The following is a 25,525-nucleotide window of genomic DNA, read 5'->3' as shown; positions in this document are numbered from 1 at the left end:
CGGAGGTCTTCGTCCGAGGTTCGTGATCTTTCCTCTACGTGACACAGTTTCCCCCTCGCAGAAACTCTGCCTGTGCTCTGTTAACCAGAGTCGACTAAGTGGGCCGACCTGCCGCGCTCCACCCCCCAGGCTCCCAGCGAGGTAGGCCGGGGGCCTGCGGGGAGCAGACTGGCCCCCAGACACCTTGCTTAGAGGGAGTCGGTGGCTCTTCCTCATCAGCGGCCTGCGACCCCCTGGGATCTGTCGCCCGCATCTGTGGCCTGGTGAAGGGACTCAGTGCTTTCTTGCCTGCGACGGCGTCTCAACAGAGACGACTCATCCTTCACCACCACAGTGACCAGCATCCTGATGGCTGGAACCCCGTAATGCCAAACCCCCAGGGTACGCATTTTCAGGAGACTGGGATACGTCCACGTCTGTCTGCCTGTCTGTCCGTCCACCCACCCACCTATGTATCTAGATCTCTCTGTCTCTCTATATATATCCCCAGAACCTGTAGAAATTATTGTAATTTTTGTTAAAATGGGCCACAGTAACAGGTGTGGCAGCAGCTGGCAGACCCAGATCATGCCCCAGCGCTCTGAGGTGACTTTCCTGAGGCGGAACTTTGGCAGTTATAGGACGCGCGTCGCCGTCAAAACTGAAATCGCCAGCACACTTTCTCTACTGATCGGGATGGAAAGTTCCTCCCGCCTTTTGCTTTCTCCAAATTCACTTTTTAACTTCTACTTTCTCCAAATTCACTTTTTAACTTCTACCCGGCTCCCGAGCAGCTGAGGCGGGCACGCGAGTTTCTGGGGTGATACGCTGTCACGTGTGGGGAGTGGGGGTGTCTAAGGAAACGTCCTCTTCTTTTAAACGCTGCGTTTTTTGTCTTTTGTGGTGCCCAGAATCCCGGGCCCAGTCCCAAAGGTGTCAGAGCCGTGAGGGGCAGAGGGGGCGTGTCGGGCTGGTGCTGGACACGTGCGGACAAACCCGGTCCCGTCCACACCAGCTGACTCAGTTCTGCTCGTCTGCTGTCCAACAGTCGGAGGGGGAAAGGATGGGAGGAAACAGGGCAGTGGTTCCCATTTGCAATTTCATCTTCACATGCACTTTATCTCAATGCACTTCTGGACTGTTCTCCTGACGACAGGCGATAAATAAAATAATACGACAGTTTGACAAACAATCCAGCAGTATCTCTTTTTCTCGTTTATGACGGATTTGAAAAGTCGCGCATCTGGAAATGAATGGAATGTAACAAAGAATAGATTTTCGCTGCCTTTATACTGGGCAGAGAAAAATGGAGGTGATGAGGGGCAACTCCGCCGCGGGCTCGTGTGTCTATTTTGGGGAGGGCACAGGCCGGTAATCGTGAAACAGGAGCGTGGGTCCAGGCACTGCGCGAAGGGACACCGGCGTGATCGGCGCCCGATTCGAGGGGCGACAGCTGACACCCCGCCTCGCACCGAGACGCAGCGCGCTCTCCCAGTGAGCAGAAGAGCCGCGAGCCGTGGACCGGGGCCCGTGTGCAGTGGGGGCGCCCAGCGGGCGGAGGGGGCACTGCTCACCAGCCTAGATCAACTTTCCAAACGGCGTTCAAAAAGCGTCGAGAACGCAATCAGGCACAATCACAGATCACTTCTGGCTTCAGTAAAAAATGCCCTTGGATAACCCTGCCAGGCGCGCCAACCCGGGCATGGAGCCCGAGGCCGCCGGGGCCGCCAGTGCCCATCTGGGGCTATTAGCGCGAACAGCGTGACGGGGCAGGAGCCCTGGGCGGGGCCCCCCACTGCAGGAGCTTACGGCCAAGGCGCTTTCCAAAGCTCAAGCGAGACACGACGTCTTAGAGCAGGTGCAGGAAGGATAGGGCCACTCAGCGGCCTGGCCGGGGGGGCGGAGCCTCACTTGGCCTTTCCCAGTGACCATCAAGCCGTCGCTTTGAGGACACAGGCCACACTGGCCAGTGGCCTCTGCCGCTGCGGGCTGGAGGCTGCGCCTGCTTTGCGTCCCCCGCCCAGCGGCTCCTACGTCCACCAGACTGACCGCTGGCCGTGCTTCTCGGTTTTGCTTGCGTCTGCGTGGCCGCGAGAATGCAGGACCAGGAGCGGAGGCGTTCCCGTCTGTCCTGCATGGGCCGTCCTCCCAGGAGTGACGGACGCCCAGCTCACAGATGCGTCACGTGAGTGAGCAGAGTGAAGGTCTTGGGACAAGTCTGTCCTTCCTGGGTCCGCAGGACGCCTCTGCCGGGCCCAGTGCCACAGAGCCGAGAAGCCACACCTTCCGGCGGTGCGAGCGGCCTCGCCAACGGTCCTGCTTCTGAGCCCTCAGCCCCTCCACGGGCAGCGTCCTGGGCACAGCGGCAGGACCGGGCCCAGGTGACCGTGGCCAGGCAGCCAGGCCTTCTTTCCAGTGCCCCCTGCCAGTCCCATGTGGCGCCCGACCGGTGGCCCTCTGACCTGCACGCCAGCCTGTCACCCCCTTCCGCTCCCTACCTCTCACTGCACCGCTGCCTGCTGCACCCCGACCCCCGGAGGCCAGGGGCCCGTCACCTGCTCCCTGCCGCGTCCCCCGCCCCCCTCCTCCCTGCCGCGTCCTCAGGATTTCCCTCTTTGCACGTGCTTTTTTAAAAAAAACTGCGGTTAAGTATGATGCCACAGATTCGCCATTAAGTGTCCAGCTCCGTGACATTAATTCACACTGTTGGGCGACGTCTCCGCCAGCCATGCTCGGGAGGCTTCACCTCCCCAGGCTGGAACTCGGTCCCCACGAAACGCCAGCGCACGTCGCTCTCCCTCTGACCGGGCGCCCCGCCGTCTCTGTGGGCTCCGCTCCCGGCACCTCGCGGGCGCGGGATGTGCCGTACGTGTCCCTTTGTGGCCGGTTTTCTTCCCTTAGGAAAACGCCTTGAGCTTCAAAGGCGTCGTGGCCCGCGCCGGTGCTTCCTTCCCCGCTGGGGCTGAATAACGCCCCTCGCATGGGCATACGCTCCGCTGAGCCGCTCATCCGCTGACGGGCCCTGGGCTCGCTGGCCCCGCTGGGCGACTGACCGACGCCGTCAGCGCGCACGGACGTGCGACTTTCCGCGCCGGTCTCCGCCCCGCTCGGGACAGGCACGTGGCCGCGCCAGGCGCGAGTCGGCGGCACATCGGGTGTTCTGTCCGCGGCATGTGAGCCACGAACAGGAAACGTGACTAGAAGAGCGTCCTGGACAGACAAGACGGAGCACACAGCGGCTCAGCCCTGAGTCCCTGGAGACAGCGGGGAGCTGGCCGGTGCTCCGTGCGTGTGTGTGACGAGCGCAGGAGGCAGGAGGACAAGGCCTCGCGGGGTGGGCGGGGGTGTGTCCGCGGGCGGATGGCCCCCTCACCATAGCCGCTGCGCCCTCCTCCGCCGGGCACGGGGCGGAGCTGTCGGAACCAGACGGAGCTGCCGCTGCTGCCCCTCGGCCCAGCCGCCGCGGCTCAGCACACAGGCAGCGGGCGCCGAGGGACGCTCCGGGCTCGTTACGAAGCAGCCCGCGTGGGGGCCGCGCCCGGGGCACCACGTGGGGGACATGCTGCCGGTCAGTGACGGGTTCATGTGCGCCACCCGCCCGCGGGCAGGACCAATGCGAGGGGCCAGGTGTCTCAAAGTCTCGGTTCGGCACCAGAAGGGACCCCCCCGCGGGCCCACAGGTGGCCCCGCCGCGCTTCCTCATAGAGGCTGACGTCTCCAACGGCACCGGAGCGTCTCACATCGGAAACGCGAGAGCGAGCGCGGTCCCCGCCTTGCGCACGCGGGGCTTCGCGGCTGGGGCGCCGACGGGCGCTTGTGCCCGGGCCGGGGGCGCCATCTGGCCCATCGAGCATTCCCGCCTGCAGCCCGCGTGGTCGCACGCGCATACTGACGACCGCTTCCTCCACCACGCCTTCCGATGACCCGTTTACTTCCTCTCAGAGGAGGGAACTCCGAGACAGGAAACCTGGCAGGATTTCCGCCCCGACCATCACGAGCGCCTGTGAGCGCCCAGCGCGCCAAGGCGTGGACAGGGGGCAAACAGCCAGGTAGAGAAGCGCGTCCCGGGCCGCGCGGCCCGGCGTAATCCCCGAAACAGAGCGGCATCCGAGACCCACGCCGCGGCCAGGCGCCCTCTGTCTGCAGGAGGAAGTGGGGCCGTCGCCGCAGCGCTGGGTGGCCCCGCAGGGCGGGACCCGCAGGTGACAGGCACCGGCCCGGGCCCCCTCGGCCATCTGTCACCGAGCGGGGGGGGCCTAGACCCTGAGAAGCATAAACAACGGGCTCGGTCTGGGGCCACAGAGCCGCACCACGCCCTGCCTGGGCGCACGGGCGATCCCGAGGGGCCTGGCTTTGTCCCGGGTCCTGCTCTCCCTCCCTGGTCTGTCCCTGGGGACGGGGGCTTGGGCGGCCCTGTCCTTCACGAGGAGCCGGGCACGTGGCCACCGTGACGGTGGGGACGAGAGCTCCTCAGAGCAGGGGGCGTCGCCTTTGCTCTCCCGTCTCCTGCTTCTGTGAGCAGCTGCTATCTCGGGATCACCCTTGGGTGTTGGCACACAGGTGCACGCGAATCGGGAACTCTTAGAGAATGTTTCTCGTCCGGCCAGCCCCAGCTTCCTCTAAGTGTGTGGTCGGTCCCACGGCACACGCACAGAGGCCTCAGCGAGACGAGACGCTTTCTGACCCGACCCGAGGCTATTTATTTAGACCAGCTGGTTCCCTACTCAATCTGCAAGACCTTAAAAAAAAAAGTCAACACGACCTCATTTATATTTTGGTTTAAAAGCAGCATCAACGATAAATCTAAGGTTGACGACGGAGAGAGAATATATAAAGCAGAAACTGTGTCTATAAAGAAGCGTACGAACCCACGCCCACGGCCCCGTGAGCTGTACGCCTGCAGACATGTTACCACACGTGTCATCGAGGGAGCGTGTGGTGCCGGAAGCATAAGATGTGTGTTCACAGCGACTGGAAGGCAGGTGAATGAAAAATAAAGTCCTGATCGCGTTGTGTGATTGTTCGAGCTCGTGAAGAAAGAAGTGGCCATGGTGGGCCTGTTCAAGACGCGGGAGGCCGCTGGGTACTCAGCGCACCGGGACCGTGCAGACCCCGGTGCACACAAACGGACCCGAGGCGCGTCCACGCCGGGTCTTGCCGTTTTAAGGCGGTGTGGGCGCTCGGCTTTCTGTGAGACGGCAAGAAAAACAGGTGTGAAAATTTATAGGAAATCAAAAAGTAATAAAGGCAAATCATGACCATACGCGCTCCCCTGACCTCTCTCAAAGCTTCCCACAGAGGATGCCGCCTATTTATTTTAAAATGACGGCCTCTGTCCAGTCCACGAACGGCCCAGCCCGAGGCCTACCCGCCTACGAGCCCACAGGGACAGCGAGGGGGTGGGGCTGGCATGGCACTTTCTTGGTCACCTGCCGAGGGTCAGCCTGCGGACGCTGGGTGAAGCGCCCCGAGGGGAACAGACACCTGGACGCGACCCCGTGTGCCCGAGTGTAAGTCAAGGACGCGCCCCCAGATCATTCCTCCGCAGAGGGGCGCGCTTCGGGGAGTCCTCACAAAGCCCCTCGGATTCCAGACACTCCATTTCTTTATCCTGAAAATTAGATACTGTCTGGAAAGACACAGTAGCCTAAAATGACCCCGACCGGAACCGGCGGTGGTTCCGCGAAGGAGTTCGTGTCCCGAGGCGGCATGGAAACTCAACGTGACTCAGTAAGTGCTTTCCGGGGGGCCGGCCTCCCTGCCCCACGCAGCCGCTGGCCGTCGCCGTGGCCAACGCCGTGGAAGACGTCGGCGTGGTGTGCGGACACCGCCGGACGCCGAACCGCCTCCCTCCGCCCTCCGCCGGCCGGCCTAGGGGGGGCTCGGGCGCGCCGAGGCGTGAGCGCGCAGTGCCGCACGCGGTGCACAGGCCCGTTTGCCCTTTACACACCTGAAAGTAACCGAGTAACAGTAATTCAACGAGACACGCGCAAATCACTATTCTTTTGCAACAAGTCTTTTCTAAGATATGTCTATTGAGAAGATGCTCTAATGACGGTAGAAACGCAAATCTTAAAAACATTTGTAAGTGCACTTTTCTTCTTTTGAACCTGGCACAAAATTTATTTTCCTCAGAGAGTCTTTTCTGGTTAATTAATTTCAACCCACTCATTAATTAGCTTAATTTGACTTCAGTATTTTCAGTTTTCATAGCACTGAAAACTGCATATGGTTTTACAAATGTTCTTAAGACGTTCTTAGTCATGTCTTCTCAGCTGGTGGCCCTCGCCTCTGTGGGCACACCTGGGGACCACCTGGGCCCCGGGCCCAGAGCAGTCCTGGGTGGAGCCGAGACTCCCCCCACCCCCAACCCCGTCAGCGGCAGGTGAGGCCTGGCAGCCGCACTCGCTCGTTCCAAGGACAAGGCCATGCTCCAGCACGTGGTCAGGACTCAATATACTCAGCACGTGACAACCACGTCCTGCTCCTCCAAGGGGCGTGGGGGCCAGCAGCGCTGACCTCTCTGAGGGCAGTGGCGGGGGCCTCGCTCCAGACCCACTGCGGCAGGACCTAAGTGTCAGCCCGCGTGCTGGGCGAGGTTCGAGACGTCCTGTGCTGGGTGGTCTTAGTCCTCAGTTAGGATCACACTCGTCTGCTTACCGGCCTGGTAAAAGGAACCACGTAGAAACGGTGTGTGTTCGGGACCACGACTCGGCAGGAAGCGGGCCAGCCTGGGGTGGGAGGAGGCACGGTCCGCGTAAGTCCCAGGGGACGAGGGTCAGGAGGGAACCGGATGAACCCGGGGATCTCCGGGGAGCACCGACCGCTCCAGAGACTCTAGCAAACACCCGGGCAGGTGGGGGACATCAGTCCCGCGGAGGCGGGAGGTGGGGACCGGTCCTGGCCAGCCGCGCACACGGGCGGGTCGAGGGAGGGCTGAACGCACGGGCAGCCAGCAAGGCGTCGCCCCACGGGGCGTGGGGAGGACAGGGCGCTAGGAGATGGCTCAGGGTCCGGGCGGCCGGACACCACCCAGGAGCTGATGCGGCCGCGCAGACGGCCAAAGGCAGGAAGAGCCGGTGGGAAGGGCGGGCAGGACGGAGGCCCTCAAGTGGGCCGTTCCAGAGGCCACGAGCGCTGGGGCGGACCCTTACGCCGCTCGGCGCGGGCCGGGCTCGTGCACGCACCTCGCATCCCCCTTCCGTGGACGTGCGCTGCTCCCACGTGACACGTGGGGGGCTGGGTCCCCCGCGCCCCGACTTCACAGGGCACAGCCAACGTCGCCCTTCGACAACATTCTTAAAAAATAAAAAAAAGTAAGGCCGTATTTCTGTGTTCCTCACAGGTTAAGGGGTGGATCTGGACTTCGTCTGGCCACCAGATCTGGGCACCGGGCCTGGCCAGGACGTCTCGAGAGGGACGTGTGAGCGGAGACAGGCCCGGCACGTGCGCCCCACACGGCCGAGCTGGCGGCCAGGGCGGGGCAGGGCGGCCGGGGCCCCTGGAGCCCTGACGCCTGTGTCTCGGCCCGAGGGGGCCCCTGAGTCTCCACGCTGGGCGACAGAGTCTGGGGGCAGGTCGTGGCACTGAGGACGGCCGGGAGGGGAGGCAGGTGCCGGGCCCGCCCAGGCCGCAGTCTGGCCAAGAGCGGCGCAGAGCGGCGGCCCCCGAGCCACAGTCGGGTCTCGGGCAGCCGGACTCTGGGGGCGCTGCCACGTGCCGGGCGTGGACGTGCCGCGGACAGCGTACCTAACGTGCCTCCCGCCCACACTGAGACAGGACAGCGGCCAGGCGGAGAGCTGGGTCCAGGGGGCCAGCTGCGCCTTCTGAGAACACGCCGGCCTGCTGCGGCGGCTCGGCCAGGTGCCGAGGGGCCCGGCGGGAGCTGCCCGCCCGCCCGCGTCCGCATCCGCATCCTCTCGCCCAGTGTCAGCCCCGCGGGCGCCTCCCGAGCGTCTCCGGGCACAGCCCCCGTCTGCAGAGCAGGCCAGCACCCTGCCCCCGAGGCCGCGGGGACCCTGAGGAGAGCGTGTGGCTGCACGCGAGGTCGTCGCCGGCGCGGCCCGGGCCGAGGGCGCCGTCTCCGCACGGCCACCCACCGGAGCTGCCGCCCTTCTCTGCGCTGCCGGTGTTTCTAAAGAAAATGCGTCCGCTTCTACTCGGGGTAGAATCACGGCTACATAACAGCGGTCTTACAATTTCATATCTCTTGACCTGAATTGTTCTTTGCCACACTTTAGCAGTTCTCTTTTTTACTAGAAAAGTTTGATCATAATCAAATAATGCTTTCACATGTAGATAAAATGTGCATATATTAATAAACTTAACTTGTAAAAGGTTTTTAATTAAGTTGCAGAATTGAGGCATTTTAAACTAAGTAATATTATTAGCTCACTACAGGAAATTTCTTACTGAAAAATAAAAGATTTCTTCAATTATCTAGAGAATTCAGACCAAAAAACCCACTTGCACTTCAATCAACGCGCTTGGCAGCCTGATGATTCTGGATGCAGTAGATAATGACTGTAATTTATGTTCGCTGAGAATTCTATTAGTTTTCCTATACCTTTTTTGAAGTTATATCGTTAATGGCTATTAATGCTTCCTAATCAAGACAGAGCCAGTCACCGAAACAATTAACCTCCTTCTGAAGGTGCAAACACCAGTTTCCTCCCGTCCCCTGCTGCCACGCGAGCTTGGCTTCCGTCACCAAGGGCCCTTCTACGCAGGCCTCACGGTGGCGGCTCTCAGCAATCAAGAAAAGCACGACATGCTCGTTTCGAAGGGTCGTTCCTGAGGCAGGGTCACCTGCGAGCCCGGGTAGGAAGCTCGGCCGCGACCGCCTTGTCCACTGTCTGAGGACACTAAGTGAGTTTAGATCTCGGCAAGGAAACGTACCTCGAAATCCAACCTATGTATGAGCCGAGAGAACACTGTTTCCACTGCCGAGCGGGATCCCGCAGGCGGTCCTGGCGAAGGCGCTGACGGAACAGCGGGGCCGTGGAGATGGGTATCCGACGCGCCAGCCGGGGCTGCGTTCAGTCCTGGCTGCGGCTGCCACGCACCCTCCTAAGGGACGGTGTGGCGGGGGAGCCCGGGCCTGCGGGCCTCTGGCCTCGAAGTCCGGGCCTCGCTTTGCCTCTCACTGGCTGAGGCCCCGGGAAGCTCCTGTTCACCTTCCTGTGACCGGGGTTGCGGGGGTGGGAGGGGGGGAAGGTTATGCTATTGTGAGGACTAAATAAAATGACGTACGTACGGTGCTCATAGCACAGCCTGTGGCACGCGGTGGGTGCTCAGTAAACCCGATGCCCCCGAATATTTAACTAAAAACAGGACAGAAACTGAGGAGGACAGCATCGACCGAGTAAAAAAACACGCGATTGCTTGGGAATGTCACACGTTCCTAGAAGGATTCTCGAATGCCCACGTGCCGCTCACCTTCTCCACACACTGTGAAACCAGGGCCGGCTCAGTAAGACCTCAGGGGCAGCTCCTGAGCCTCCCGACTCCAAACTACTGAGTCTGAGGAGGAAAGGGTGTCAGCCCCTCCCTGCTCATCGGCAGCCTGGAGTCAGCCGTGGCCGGGAGCCCAGTGCTGAGGGTCCCAGGGAGCCCACGGGGTGACGGGGCTGTGGAGGTGGACTCGCATCTGCATTCAGGTCTCAGAAGTCCTGCTGGGAGCCTGGCCCTGCCCACGCTCTCCGGGAAATGAAAAAGGCCAACTGTTCTCGCGCTCGCGAGGAAGCGACACACGGCGAAGTCAGGCCATGTGGCCCCAGCCCCGGTTCCTTAGGGATTCAGAGGAACGTGGAGCCAGGTCCCACGACGCCGGAGCCGGTGGTCTCCACCGCCGCCCCTGCCGTGTACGTGACAGCAGTGCTCTCGGGGCCGAACCTGACTCATTACCATCTGCGGAGATGCTCTGCAAACCCCAGGATCAGCCTGAGCTCCCTGAGGCGGCGGCCGGCGGCTCTGCGCAGGCTGTCACCGCGGAGCCCGTGAGCCTGAGGACACGGGGGACCTGGAGGAACTTCCAGAACGCCGTTTCCATCAGCAGCCGATCAGAAGCCGAGAGGCCCGAACGGAACCGCAGGCGGCACCTGTCTGGCAGCGGACGTGCGTGGGGCCAGGATGGCCGGGACACAGTGTGAGCGGGCGAGGAGGCCCCGTCACCACAGCGAGGGGCTCGCGCGCCCGAGGCGGGAGCTACGTGTGCACCCCGTGTCCCGTGCAGCCTCGGGCACGTGGCGGGCCCCCAGCGAGACGGCGGGGACCTTCAAACCAGCAGCCGACACCGCCGCCGTGGCACCCGGCGTGAGCCGCCGCCAGGAACGCGAGCCCCTGAGCACGCAAAGCGCTCGGACACGCCCGTAGGGACGGGCCGCACGGGGCCCGAGGCGCGCGGCGAGGTGCGGGCCTTCCCCTCCTCCCCCCGCCTGCCGTCTGTCGCCCCAGGAGGGCAGGGCGCGTGCCGTCCCTGGTCCTCGACCTGCAGCAGCAAAGGCCACAGGGGCTGCTCAGCCGGCCAGGGCGCCGAGGCTGGCCGCTCACCCCCGGGCGCGGCTCACAGGCAGACTGGCCGCTCACAGTGGCGGGCACGCACGCATGCACGCATGCACACGCACACACACTCTCTCTCTCATCACGCCCCAGGGGCCGGCCGGGCTCCGCGGACCCACACGCTGTCCAGCCCGGAACGCGGGCCGGGGGAAGGAAGCGGGGGGCCATGAGGCGACGGAGACGGTGCGCGAGATTCCGGAATATAGTGAATAATGATAATTACATCAGCGATAGCATGAATTATTCATATTCAGTTGCCAGTCATTATAATAGCAATAATAGTAATAGTTACGAGTTAATGGGCTAATGATGATTGCATCGAATGTTGTAATAATAATGGATAGAAGAATGATTCTATGGCAACGTACCCATCTGAAAAGCGAAAGATAACCCCGTAAGAGATATGGAGGCGTCCACCAGGAGAAGCGGCGTGAGGGAACGGGGCCGGCGAGGCCGGGGGCTGGTCGGACCGCGCGTCCAGCGTCGCCTCCTACGGACAGGCCGAGCGATGCGCTGATGCTCCCTGGACACTGCAAGCCCCGCGGTGTGGAGGGGGCAGGCGCCCCGCGGGCCCCGGGGACCCCGTCCCACTGAGTGTGGCGTGGGAGGCCCGGCCCCGGGGAACACTGGGTCGTGCCTGCCCGGGGGAGGCCCCTGGAAACGACCGGCCCGCACGGCCGTGGAACCGACTGTCGGCCCCCGAGACGGAAACCGGAACTGCAGCAGCAGCCGCGTCTGGCTCGCTGCACCCTGACCAGGCTCTGTGCGTCCTGGCGACGCCGTCTCCCCGTGGCGAGCGCGAAGTGAACCCCGCGTGCAGAAAGTGCGTGTGTGTGCGCGTGCATGTGAGGTGCTACAAGCAGCAAGGTCACTTCGAGGCCTTGGAAAGTCACCGAGCGGCAGGGCGCCGTCTGGCACTCAGACATGCGAGGACGTCCCTATGGCCAGTGCGTGCTGGTGTCTGGATCCGGAGTGGCCGCGGAAGCCAGCACGCACCTCCCCACCCACTGCCTGCCTCTCCTATCAGCCGTCCGTCCGTCCGTCCGTCCATCCATCTATCCATCCATCCGTCCATCCATCTATCAACTATCTACCTATCTACCTATTCATCTATCCATCCATCTACCTACGTATCTATCTATCTACCTACCTACCTATGTACCCATCCATCTATATCTATATCTATCTATATCTATCTATCTATCATTGATCTATCTACCTATCATCTATCTATCTATCTCTCTATCTATCTCCCTACCTATCTACCTACCTACCTATCATCTACCTACCTATCTACTTGCCCACCCACCCACCTCCCCACCCACCGACGCATTAACTGTCCCCACCCCCCCAAACGGAGTGTGACACTCAGGATAACATGGCGCATGGAAGATCCAGGAGGAATACTGCTAAGTTTCTCCAATAATTACGCAGTAAAGAAATTGCTACTCAATATTTTCCCCAGAACGACAGCACACGCGCGTGCATGCACACACGCACGCACACGCACAGCGTGTGAAGCAGGAACACAGAAATGATCCCCGGCCGTCTCTGTGCCTTGGAGGCCACACGGAGACCCAGCTGGGAATGCAGGGAGCGGCTGCTCCGGCTGCTGCACGCATAAGCTGGTGACCCCGTTTAGGCACTGGGCCGCGGGCGTGCAAATCCCCCTTTTCCACCAGGACACCACGAAGGGCAGAGGTGACTCTCCTCCCACTTAGCAGAGGGGCGAAGGACAAATAAGCCCACAGCAGGTTACAAAATAGAGGAAAAGAGGTAAACACGCTGCATCTCCGCAGAACGCGCTGCGGCCCGAGCGCGCCTGTCCAGCCAGGCGCCGACGGGCTGCCGGGCGGGGGGCGCGCACGGCGTGAGGACGGGTGGCATGTGGCACCCGGAGGCCCCCGAGGACGGGCCACTGGCCCCCGTGGCCGACCCTGGCTGCAGAGGCTGCGGGGTGCATGCTCCCCCGGGCACCCCGGTGCAGACCCCCGCTCCCTCTGCACCCTCGTCCGCACCGCCCGGCTTTGCAAAGATACGTGGGGACGGGGAGACCGGGGTTCGGCCCGGCCCGGCCCCCACCCGGCCCCTCACAGGTCAGTGCCGTCACCTGTAAAACACCTCGGCCCCTGTGTTTCCGGGACCCACGGAGGTCCCAGGCCCGGGGCCACGAGGGCGACGGGGGGCCCCAGGGGGACCCCTGCACCTGCGAGGCCCACTCCCAGGGGAAACGGTTCACTCTCGCCAGTCACTTAGTCACGGACACACTCACTTCCGGGGGCTTCTAAAACGATTTCCTACTACAAATGACAGTGAAGGTCTCATTCCAATTCTCGAAAAGCAAGTACATTTACCGGCCCAAGCGTACGGCCGCTTTCCCCACATTCCCTTAGCGTCCGGTCACCCGATGGGCTGCGATGGCTGCTCCGGACCCACCCCTTAGTGCTGCTTCTCTGCCCGAGTCCCTGAGGTCAACATGGGTCCCCGACACTCTGTCCCAAGCAAAAACTCGTCTTGCAGGCAGAGCAGGGCCGACGGCCGTGCACGAGCCAGAGCGGCTGCAACCTCCCCGGCCTCGGGCACCGTCCTCTGTGAAGACGGCGCCGGCGATTGGGCTGCAGACACGCAGCCCCCACGCCGCGAGCCCAGCGGGCTCCCCGTCTGCCCCGGCCTCGCCGTGACTGCTACGCGGCTTCTCGATGTGTGCGTGCGGCCCGCACGCGCTCGCCCTGGTCCCTGAACATCTGACAGAGCAGCCCCGCCCCCGCCCTCGATCTCGATTATAAACATTTAAAAGACTCGACGCGAAACCGATGAGGCGAGGAGACGGGGCGGCGAAGCCAGTGACCCACGAGCGAGCGCGGGCGGCTCGCGGCTCGAGGCGGCGAAGGTGGTGCCTGGGTGAGGCGCTGGGCCCAGCCCTGGGGGCCCGCGGCCCGGGGTGCGGGCGGGGGCGGGCGGGGCTGGCCACCGGGCGGGCACGGTCAGGAGGTGAGGGTCACGAGGCCGAAGCGGAGCGTGAGCGGACGCCGGGCCACGCCCGTGGCTGCAGGACAGGGGCCGCGGGGCCCTGAGAAGCCACCGTGCCGCACAGTGTGTGTCACATCTAGGGGACACAACGGGATGCCGGTTATCCAGACTGACGGGATTTAGCGATCCGGATGAGCGACGTCTTCCCGGTGAGCGGCGCCGAAGGAGGCGGGGGAGGGTCACGCAGGCGCTCCGCAGAAGGACCAGAGGACTGGCCTCTCAGGTGGCTGAGCCCCCAAAATTACCGCTGACGACTGCCACAGGCTCAGATGGCGGGGCGGCTGGGGAATAAGGTGCTCCGTCTGTCTAGACGGCGCGTCCGTGCGCCTGTCCTGGAGGTCTGAGGCAGACCACTGAGGGCCGGGAGGGCTGCGGGTGGTCACTCCGCACCGTTTAGTGACCTGGTGGCCCTCAGGCACCTTCCCGAGTGTGAAGGACACGGCGCCCGGGCCTCCGCAGGCCACGTTCCGCCACGGGCAGCTGTGTTCCCCGCTCTCGGTCACTTCTGTGGACCGCAGTTTCCAGTAGGGCACGTGCTGGGCCATGCGCCGGCTCAGCACGATCACCTGCTGGCGTCTGGTCCACCTGGAAACACTCCGATGCCCTGCCTGCTGCGGTCTGGGGCCGGAGGGTGCGGAGGGGCAGGGCCTGCACTGCCCGTGCAGAAACGCCGTGGCGGGGGCCTCGCACGTGCCGCCGTTTCCCCGCGGAGACCCCGTGACCGCGCGCGGGCCGCACCGAGCCAGTCGACGCCCCTTCAGACCGCCTCTCTACCCCCGGCGCTTCCGCCATGTTCGTCCGCCTCCGAGGAGCCCTGCCCTTGGCCTCTGCTTTTTCCCATGTGAAACACGCACTTCCTCAGGCTGCAGGTGCTCGGCGACCCTCACTGCTCACTTCTGGTTTCGAGGCTGCGTTTCGACCCGGCTGGATTTAACTTTTACATAAAAGGGGCCGGTTTACGTAGTAAGAGGTACCGTCATTGAATAAGGTGTTATACAAAAAGATAAAGCCATCGGTTGCATGAATTAGAGAAGATCCTTTACTCATTGAGCTTCTCTGTAGTGAACTTAAAAAAATTTACACCTAGAAAATGTGTATTTGTTTATTCTTAGAAATGATACAGCCTCAGGTCGTTCAGACCACCGACCGACTCCATCTGTACGCGCCTGATATTTGGAAGACACTGACCAGGACCCGCTCTGCAGACGTTTCCTGAGCTCATCGCCGTTGTGAGACCCGGCGACACACGGAGTATGAAAGGCCGCCTGGTGCCCGCCCGAGCGGAGGCCACTCCAGGAGGACGGGGGAGGCTCCGCGCTCCACACGCACAGAACGCAGCCCCTGTTAGGGAGAGTCGGGATGTTCAAAACGCGCTGTACACCCCTGAACTCCAGACGGTGAAGTCGTTTGAGAGATTATATATCCTGGAAGTCTGAAATGAGGAAACGTAAGGGAAGAAATGGAAATGGAAATTCTAACAAGATCACAGCACAATATGAAGAAAGGTAGAGTTAAAAAGCGGCAAATAGAACTTCTACGAATAAAAAATATAGGCGTCGGAATTAAAAATTCAAAGCTGAGGATAAACATTCAATCGGACAGAGCAAGAGCAGAAATAATTAAATCGAAGGGAGGTTGAGGAAATTTGCCCAAATGTAGCAAAGGCAGATAAAGAGATTAGAAAGTGTGAAAGTGAGGCTAAGAGAAAGTAAGGTGAAATAGGTCTGAAACACGATGCAGTAGGAGTTCCAGAGAGACTACGGCAAGAGAAAGAAGAGCAATATTCAGGAGAAAAATAGCTAAGAATTTTGGAACTGATAAAATACACAATTCCTCAGACTTAAGAAAGCCCATGATTTTTAAGCAGGAAGAAATGAACTGCCCAGTGAACCAGGCAGGAAAGACATTGTGGGGGGGGGGGCTCAAAACCACCACAGGAGGACGAGCCCCGCAGGAGGAAGGGCACGGGCAGCAGCTCTCTGATCAGAAACACAAAGCGGCCGAGGGGAACGGAATGACAGCAGCGAGGGGCCCAGAGGAAGTCGCGGTCCGCCCCGAGCTGCACACACATCCGGACTGCCTTTCGAGACTGAGGGTAAAATCGCCTCGCGATCACGGCCAGACGCGCAGACCTTCACTGTGGCGTCACTTAGAGTTGAACACAGTTAACGTCATGCGCAGGATGCCAGTGGATGGCAAAGACTTCCCGGCCCGATTTCCGGAACAGTGGTTGAGAAAACAAAATGAAACTAGCTGCTGATGAGCATAAAAGAAAAAGCGCGTTTACGTTTTTACTGACCTAATTCATGCACCCTAGAGGCCACCGTTTTACAGCGAGCGACCGAGCCCTGCAGCCATCGGCACGGCCCAGTCCCGGAAGACCGCACCGTCCCCAAGGGAGCGCTGTGCCTCCCAGCGGTCGCTCCCCGTTGTCCCGAGCCCCGGGCAAGGACGCGCCTGGCCCGCACCTGCCTCGGTTTCCCGACCCTGCGCGCCGGCCGACGCCTCGTAGAAGGCTGGGCCTGGGGTCCGGCTGTGCAGTGTGGCGTTGCCTCGCACGCCCATGCGGCACCAGGCGGCGAGCGCGACCCCCACTGCTCGGCGCACCGCACCGTGTAGACGGCACAGTCTGTGCAGCCGGCGCCTGGTGGCGGACGTCGGGGGTCCCCCACCGTCTGCCTGTCACGCACGCCGCCGCCGAGAGTGGCGCGGACCAGTTTTGGGGCGGCCGTGCCCAGCGGTCGTGGGCGTGCCCCAGGCGCGGACCGCTGGGCTGTCCGGCTAACTGGACGTCTGGCTCGTTGAGGAGCCCGAAGCCGCTTCCTGCAGCAACCGCACCGCCATGCCCCCCACGAGTGGCGTATCGGGGACCCGATTTCTCCACGATGTCACCGACGCTCGTCAGTGTCCGCTGCAAAAAATCACTGTCGTCCCGTAGGGGCGTCGCGGTGCCATCTGCATCTCCCCGCTGACCGACGGTGCTGGGCATTTCCTCACGCGCTTGCTGCCTATCAAAATATCCACTTCGAAATTAGGCTTTTTTCCTTTTTATTGTTAAGTTGTAAGAATTCTTTACCTATTCTGGAGATTAGATACATGGCTTGCAAATATTTTATCCTATTCTGTGGCCTATGCTTATTTTGCAAAAGGAAACAGAAAGAATATTCCAGAAACTCATGAAAAAGGCAGCTTACGGGGCCTGGTTGAGAATGGGGTACAATGTGCACACAGGGAAGGGGACGGGGCTGGTCCGAGCGACCTTTCACATGGTCGGGGCTTGTGAACTGCAGTAGTGGTGATTTACATGTCCAAAAGTCAACTGCTAAATAAGTAGGAAGTTTTCCGACAACGGATTCAGACGGAAGCAAATGAAGCCAACGGGACATCAAATAGGAAACGTGGCACACGGCAGGAAACAATTACCCCGGGGAGTCGGGCGCCCGCAGCTGGCGGCCCCCCGGCGGGCTAGCCAACGCTCGCACGCACGAGAACGAAACCCTAGGCTGTGCTTGGTGACCCCGGAGTGGGCAGTAGTATTGAACCAGCGACCCCAAAGCAATTATGCGGGAGCGAATGGGCACCCCGGTAATGTTGGGGACCGGGGTTCTCGTGGGGCGGGGGAGGTCCCGGCGCCGGCACACACACACGGCTCAGGGCGTGTGCTTCGTCCGCGGAAAGGCCCAACGCCACGCGCACGCCGGGAGTCACGGCTTCGCGGGACAACGGCGGGTTCCGGGGCTCCGGCGAGGCGACCCCCAACATCTGTCGTGTCCCAGAGCGAGAACTGCTCGACGGTGGATGAGAACACGTCGCGAAGGTCCAGGAGACACCGCGGACCGGCGACCGGCAGCCGAAGCTGGACGAGTCCGAGCATCCGAACCAGCCACGGAAGGACCACAGTGCGACTCACGGAATGAACGAACAGGACACACGTCCGTTCTCAAATACGAGGGTGGCGGCGCGGGAAAGGAAAAGCCGCGCTCCGCGGAAAAACGCCGACGAGACACACGCAGAACGCAGGCGCTGTAACCCCTCACTCGCACGTCGCGGTCACAGCAACTCTCGGCGTCGACGGACGGCGAAGCCCCTGGGAACAGAGGGTCACACCGTTTCCAAGTGTCACCGCTGAGTTTTAACCAATTACAAGGAAAAATGCGCCCTTCATTTGGAGGAAGCTGCTGGCCCCCGTTGAACCAAATAATCACGGAGCCCAAACCCTCAGGGCCGAGGCGGGCGGCCGCTTGGTGGCTGCTGGGGAGACCCCGGCCACCTCCGCGGGACGTTCGCCCGGCTCTGAGCAGAGGCGACCACCGGAAGAATTCAAGACTGAAGGACAGTTTACAAAACGACGGGTCTGGACCTTTCACAAAAGCCAGAGTCACGACCGCCGGAGGCCGCGGGCCCCTCAGGCGAGGGATGCCGGGCGTGCGAGCGCCCGCGTGACGATGGGCCCCGGCCGGGAGCCGGAGCCGGGGTCCGGGCCACCGGGAGACGGCGCGTCGGTGAGAGTGGAGGCGGAGCGGGTCTGAGGGCGCGCGTCCTGCGTGCTCGCGGGGGGCCCCCTGAGCAGAGGGAGGGCGTGCCGCAGTGCGCAGACGCTTAACGGAGCCCCAAAAAGGGGGGGGGGCAAAAGTGGCCCCATGCTAACGATGGGCGCATCTAGGTGAAGGGCGGACCGTACACACTGTGTTCATCTTACTTTGCGCAGAACGAAACGTTCCAAATTAAAACTGGGAGAGCAAAGAGTGGGGGGCGGTGCAGACGCCCCCGGGCCCGACGGGGACCGTGGCGGGGCCGTCAGCTCGCACTGGGGGGCCCTGGGGGCCGGGGCCGGGCCGGCGGGGCTCAGCTGGCTCGGACCGGGAAAACGGTTTGGCACCGTTCTGATAACTGGCGTGGGGATGGAGAGCGAGAGGCCGTGACGGGCTCACAGAGAGGTGAGGCGCGGGGCCGCCGGCCGCTGGACTGGGTGCCGCCCGGTTCTGTCCAGAAAGCGTTGTCTGATTTTAGACCCGGAGGTATAGAAAAGTCAACTATCCGTATTAAATATTCAAGGATCGCCACTTTAAAATGGAGACATTTATGCAAATTAAAATCACACAAACGGCATTCTACAGAATTATGGGGGCGAAAATATGTAATAAATAGGAAATGTGGATTAGAAGGGGTCACGGCGACTTCGGGCTCCTGGTGTCCTCGGCGGAGAGGAGGGAGATGCCGGGGGTGGGGGGGGGGGCTTCGTTCTCCTAGAAGGTTGTGTCTCTGTAAGATGTCGCGTTTGCTGAGTGCTGGCAGGTGTGCGGGCACCAGACTCCAGCTTTCTGCACGTCTGAAACATTTCGCAGTTCATCATTTAAACCGGAATCCATTAGGACGCTGTGCGATTCGCGGTCGGGCAGGGTGTGAGCAAGGGAACCGAAGCCCACGGGAGGAGTCGGGGCTCGCGGTGTGGTTCCTGCAGCCCGACGAGCGCCAGGCCGGGGAGCAGTGGGGCTCGGGGCCAGGGGCCGGGCCCTGCAGGGCCTTGGCCAGCACCGAGACGCTGGCGTGGACGGGCGCCCGGTGCTGGGATGGCCTTGCTGCTGGCCTGCTCGGGAGGGGCTGGGTGTGGCATGGTGGCCAGGGAGCTCCCGGGGCCCAGCCAGCGGGCGGAGGGCTGTGCCCGGGGCGCAGAGGCGTGCACGTAGGTCCTGTTACGTCGGGGCAGCTGACGCACAGACCCAGGCAGGGGACACGGACGGCCCCGCGGGAGGGCAGAGCCGAGCATCTCCGCAGAGAGCGGAGGGCGCGATTTTAAACCTCAAGGCTAGTTCGGTTCCCACACGCCACCATCACGCCTGACGGTGCCCTCAGTCTGGGGGGATTACAGCAGATGAGATATTTCAATAAATTTCTCATGATGAAAATTGAAACCACAAAGAAACCCAGAATAGTACTGATACAATAATAAAACCAGGCACATAGGGACTGCTTTACCCTACTATATAATTGAAAAAGCATTAATTCGGAATTTATGATGATTCATTTAGGGATTGAACTAAAATAATCTACATTCGCTTGAAGATAAAATGTTCTCTTAGCCAATCAACAGTACCACAAGCTGTCAGAGATGCATGCGGTCGAGAATAAACTTATTAACACTTACAAACAAAAAAACGTTCACTGAAATAAGATGGCAAATTTTACATTATGTGTATTTTATTTAATTTTTTTTTTTTTTAGGCGAGGAAACCCTTGGTTGACCTCACAGATTGCAAGGACCTTGTTAGCTTACAATCCCTTATTTTTAAAATTTTTTACGCCTACAGCACCTGGTCTTCCTAGGTGGTCTCCCATCCAAGTACTAACCAGGCCCGACCCTGCTTAGCTTCCAAGATCAGACGGGATCAGGTGTGTTCAGGGTGGTGTGGCTGTAGACCATTATATGTATTTTAATACAATTAAATATTTTATTTACAAAGTAGATGAAGAGGACTTTGCTTTCAGCCACGAGGGAGTAAGAAACACCGGATTTATCCCCCGGCCTTAAGCGGCTGGAAAACCAGACAAGATTCGCGAACCGGCGGTTTTCAGCCGTGACCCCGGGTTCGGCGCACGGACGGGGACCCAGCTCGCTGCCTCGCAGAGCTTCCAGCCACCGCGACGGGACGCACCCGGATCCCAGCGGCCTCCTGAGCTGACGAGACGGAGCTCAGAGTCTGGGGGGCTAGGGAGGTCAAAGCTGTGGGGGGCAGAACCTCGGAGGGGAGGCCCGTGTGCAGACGGCACCCCAGTGGTCTGCAGGGGGCCCCCCAGTCTTCCAGTGAGTGCTGGTCTGAGTGTCTGCGGCATGTGGGGGACGGAGCGGACGGTACCACCCTGGGAGCCCAACGAGGCCCAGCGGAGTCCACGCCCCTCACGCCGGGCCCCGCACGGGCCTGGCGGCCGCAGCCGCCTCCACCGGCGGGGTCACGGCGCCGCCTGCTGGCGGGAAGGAAGGGTGCTGGGCGCCGACGCCCGCCGGAGCAGAGAGCGCGGAGGACGGCGAAGGTGTGAAGGAACGTAAAAGTCGCTCTCGTCCTGAAGTCTCTCTCGAAGTGAGAAATGGTGAAGGTGTAGAAGCCTCGAACATCATCATAACCAGCTCGACGCAATGGACATTTACAGGACACGTCGCCCAGCAACAGCGAGATGCACGTTCTTTTTAAGTGCACGCAGAACGTTTGCCAAGACGTTCTGGGCCATAAACCAAATCTCGAGAAGTTTAAAAGGACTGAAATCACACAAAGCGTGCTCTCTGACCACAAAATTAAATCAGACATCCGTAACGAAGATATCTGGGAAATCCCCGAAGACTTGGCGTTCAACAACACGCTTATAAATAACCCGCGGGTCAAAGATGAAATCACGAAGCTCATCAGAAGACAGTTGGCCCTGCATGAAAATGAAAACCCAGCACGTCGAAAGTTCGGGAAGCACCGAAGTCAGCGCTTCAGAGACGGCGCCGAGCCCTGCAGCAGCGGAGGACGGTCCCCGGTCGGCGCCCCCCGGAGCCGCTTTACGCACCGGCGGGAGAGGACGGGTGGGCGCACGCTCGGGCCGGGCCGCCGAGCGTGTTGGCTTCAGGGTCGCGGGACGGCTGCACTGGCTCCGGCTTCGCGTCCCTGTTCCGGGCAGGAAGAAGGGAGAACGGCGCACTGCCGGCCCGTCCTTCTCCTTCTGTCCGAGAGGGAGCCCCTCCTGGACGCCGCCCGCGCGGCCCCCGCTGCGTCGTCACGGCCAGACGGGTGCACGGCCGGGCTGGCAAGGGGTGCGCGGGGACCGCGCCCTGGGCCAGCCTCCGGCGCGGGCCGCGCAGAAGGCACCCGAGAAACCGCGAACGGCACACAGCACTGAGGGGGTCACGGCATCATGCTCCGGCAACCGAACGCACGAGCCACTTCCGTAGTGATTGCGAAGGTGGAACTCTGGGTGCCACGCCCTGAGCGCGACTGATCGTGACCTCTTTCCTCGGCTACAGTGACTTCCCCCAAACCTGTTGGATCTTTGTGCTATTCTTAGCCCATGACAGGAACTTCTATCACATGCGAAGTGACAGCAACAAAATTCCTAAGAAGAAAGCAAGAGGCTCGTTACCGACAGGCACGCGGCCCGTCCTCCGGCCAAGGCGCCTGCGCTCACCTCGTGTTCAGCGGCACACGTCTGTCTTCAGTGCCTATGATGCCCTGATGTTGTAGCTGTCCAGGTAGGCGATGTGACAGAGGAGTCCCTAAACCCCGGGCTGTGGGCCGGCACCGGTGCGTGGCCTGTGAGGAGCCGGGCCGCACAGCAGCAGGCGAGCGGCGGGTGCGCGGGCGAAACTCCATCCGCATCCGCAGCCGCCCCCAGCGCCAGCATCGCCGCCCCAGCCCCGCCGCCGGTCCTCGGGCGCTGGATGCTCACCGGAGCCCCGGGGCCTGGTGCCACGAAGGCTGCGGACCCCTGAAATAACGGACATCCTGGAGCATCACCAGGCTGCAGACCAAGGCACAGACTCCCCCAGTGACCAGGCATCTTGGGAGATTTTCCCCGGACATGCCTTCGTGAGAAGGAAGCCACGCCCCCGCCACCCTGGGGTGGGGCGGGCATGGGACACTCGGCTTCCTGGAGACCGAGTCACCAGGCCCCTGGGAGTAGGCGGTGCAGCCCCCAGGCCCGGGCAGGGGGTATTGGTGTAGAGGGAGCAGCATATGCTCTTAAACTGCTCCTGATTTAAGTCACAGAGAGAAATAAATTAAGGTTTATGAAAGCTTTGACTTTTAATACCATTGGCAGTATATGAAAACGTTCGGGAGGTTATTTATGATACGTAATTTCTAACGCTGGTCCAGCTGTGGTGTCGGAAAGCACGAGAAGCTCCTGCTAATGTCGTTAATGGCCCCCCCCCCCGCGTGTTCGGCACGGGAGCCTCGGGGGCCGCGGGCGAGGAGCCCCCGCGCCGGTCAGTGACCGCTTCCCGCGTCGGAGGCATTTCTGCAGGGCCCGGCCCGGCGGGTGCCCCGGCGGTCAGGCTGCGAGAGGGTCAGACAAGCGAGCGCCAGGCGCCTGCCAAGACTTCATTTCTTCAGCAGCGCAACACGGTGGTGCTGAGGGGCCCGCCCCAGGGAACCCCGTATTCCGGGGGGAGGCACGTGGTGCTCAGGGGCCTGCCCCGGGGAACCCCGTATTCCCGGGGAGGCAGGTGCCTCACTGGGTGGGGGCGGGGAAGGGTCACTAAAATGGACATCAAGATGCACTTTCCGGTCTTCCACCATCCCTGGGGGGACAGAAAAGACGTCATGCCCAGCCCGCGGGGTAAGCGAAGAGACTCGCGTGCGTGAAGGGGCGTCGGGGCGCGTTTTGGGGTTGCTGGCTCACTCGACAGACAGGTCTCATTAGCAACAGCGGCCTTGGCCCTGCGCGCGGCTGACGAATCACACTAATGAGCAAGTGACAGCCCGAGGCGAAGCTCTTTGGCCGCTCGGAAATCCCCAGGACGTGCCCCGGGCGGGCCTGGATCATGACCGCTTAATCATCAGCGCTGCTCTGCTGGGGAGGACACGGGCGGAGCTCACGGGTGCCCAGCGGTCCCTCCCTGCCCTTCCCGGGCGCACGGAAGACGGCCCTTCTGGGCCTTCCTGTGATTAACGGGCGCCATGTGACAAGTCTCGGCCAGTGACATGGAAAGAGTGAGCTGGGGAAAAGCCCACACGGGATCGTCATTCTTTGCCACCTGCCACAGCTCCCGAAGGGCTTGGAACAGAGAAGCCCCAAGATCAAAGCCACCGGACCCTGCGTCACCCCACGGACCCACAGTGGCCTCTGTGCAGGTGAGAAACCAGCCCCCTGAGACCACGGGGTTGCTCATGACAGCCGCAGAACGAGCCTGCTTGGCACTCGAGGTCTGCATTAGGAACGCGTCCCCCCAGCGAAAATTCACCCAGCTTCGGCTGTGTCCCTTTAGAGGGGGCCGGAACGTCCTCCTTCGTGGAGGCCGGCAGGCGTGGCCCCTTGAGGGCCGACTGCAGGGCCAGAGTCGGGTGGAATGACACCCAGCCCAGGGGCGGCAGGCACCGAGCGCCCGCGGCAGTGACCCGCAAGTGCGCTGTTTGGACTGGCAGCGGGAAGGGGAGTTCCCACCGCGGAAAGACCACGGCCGACGGACGGGTGCCGCCCGGAGCGAGGACTTCACCCGCGGGGACACGCTTTGCCCCCCTGTCCAGGGAGGTCTGCCGTGGACGCCGCTGGTGCCGCCCCATCGTCTGCGCCCTGGCCGCGGCAGCGCACCTGGCCCGCCTCCCGCGGCAGCACCTGTGCCCGCACCTGGCGGCTCTCTCGGGGGCTGGCGCCCGCTCTGCCCTCCTCCACAGCTGTCAGACAGGGGCTGCTGGAACCCGTCGCTCGACAAGGGAGCCTCAGGTGACAAAGGTGTACACACAGACACAGACACACGCGCACACACACGTGCACGCACCCCGGTCAAGGTGCGGGAGGCCGGCTCCCCCCGCCGCGCAGGTAACTGTCTCTCAGACACGCCCCGCCCTCCCGGCTCATCGAGGCTCAGCCTTGTCCTCTGCAAACGCTCCTGAGATACAGCCAAGGACTATGCAAAATGCGCCTGTACACGTTCTTAAACTTTTAAGAAATGTCTTTTTCCCAAAAGAAATCTTGCGACAAACCTCCGTGTGGCAGACAGAGGAGGGGGGGCCGTGCGGGTGCCGAGCAGGCCGGGAGGTGCCGGGCCGCCCCTCCTCCTCTGTCCGCCAGGGTGCAAGGCCAGCGCGTCACCCTTCACCTCCTGGACGCCGCGGCCACCTCGCGAGCGTCTGATGTCCGCACTCAAAGCCACCTCAGCCCTTTCTTCCCAGGATAAAAGGGCCGTGGAGTGCGGGCACCGCCGAGCGCAGTCCCGCGGGGCCGGACCTGCCCCGAGGTGGCGCTGGCCCCCGCCCGCCTGTCAACGCCGGCACTGCTCGGCCGGCCACCTCCACCATGAGCACGTTCAGGGAAAACCAGAGGACCGGGGCGCGGGCAGGAGGAGCGGCGAGCGGCCGTCTGGGATTCGGCTCAAGTGCTTCGGAGCTGAGCAGGGCTTTGCTTTCCGCCCATCTGCATGTTCTTTACAAAAGCCCGGAAACCCAGGGCGCCGTGAAATGCCACCGCACGCCCGCGCGCCGCTGCGCTGGTCCTGGCGGGCGGCTCCCCGGGGCCGTGTGCGTCCCACAGCTCGGCCACCCGCACGGGCCGTGTGGCCACTAACCGCGGGGCCAGGCGCTCCGCACCGCCGGCCGCGGCCACCCTCGTGCCCTCCGCAACGTCCATCTCTGATCGCTGCGTGGGGCCGGTCTGCGGCCCCGACCAGTGCTTGGAATTTGTTTCTAAAAGAGCTATTTAAAAATCATTTTTTTTTTCCTGCCAGGGACGGAGGCATGCCTGACCATCTTGGAGTGGCAGGCCGCACCTCCTCCCCGCAGGGGACGGCGCGAACTGCGTTCATCGAAACCCTTTCGCGGCGAGACCCTCGCGGCCGCCGGGCACGGAGACGGCTGACCTTGGCGTCCAGGATTCGGCGGCATTATTTTTCTTGATTACCAGCGCAGAATAGAAGGGAAATTATAAAGCCATTGAGAGGATTAATACAGCCTTGATCTCTCGCTCCTGGCTCTTTATCTCAAGTGATTAAAATTCTGCAGGGGGAAAAAGATAGCCCCGTAGCAGACGCGGCTGCCGCGCACAGATACGGCGTCCGCACGTCCGCGCCCCGGGCCGGCCCGCGCGGGGTGGGTCACGCGTGCTGCGTACGGCTTCGGTCACTCTGATCAGAGCCGCGCTGCTGCCGGCCAGGCTGTGACTTCCCTAAAAGCTGGGGACGCACCCCAGCACGTACGGGGAGCGGGAGGGAAGACAGACGGCCCGTCAGCCACGAGGGAGGAGGGTGACACAGAGGCTCCGGGCTGGA

The 25,525-nt window shown here is 61.9% G+C and overlaps 1 protein-coding gene and 1 non-coding gene across 2 annotated transcripts in view; both read right to left on the bottom strand.

Annotated features, from left to right (window-relative positions):
• Positions 1-25,525, bottom strand: part of SDK1 (sidekick cell adhesion molecule 1) — a 308,508-nt gene that overhangs the window by 123,514 nt on the left and 159,469 nt on the right. The gene's annotated exons all lie outside the window — the stretch shown is intronic.
• On the bottom strand, positions 19,869-19,987 carry LOC118605931. The gene has a single exon (XR_004952285.1). It is a non-coding gene; the product is annotated as a 5S ribosomal RNA (ribosomal RNA).

Source organism: Rousettus aegyptiacus, unplaced genomic scaffold, assembly GCF_014176215.1.
Source record: "Rousettus aegyptiacus isolate mRouAeg1 unplaced genomic scaffold, mRouAeg1.p scaffold_m13_p_7, whole genome shotgun sequence".
In the NCBI taxonomy this organism is placed as follows: domain Eukaryota; kingdom Metazoa; phylum Chordata; class Mammalia; order Chiroptera; family Pteropodidae; genus Rousettus; species Rousettus aegyptiacus.
Note: the sequence above shows the minus strand (reverse complement) of the source record. Positions and strands in the feature narration are given on the sequence as shown.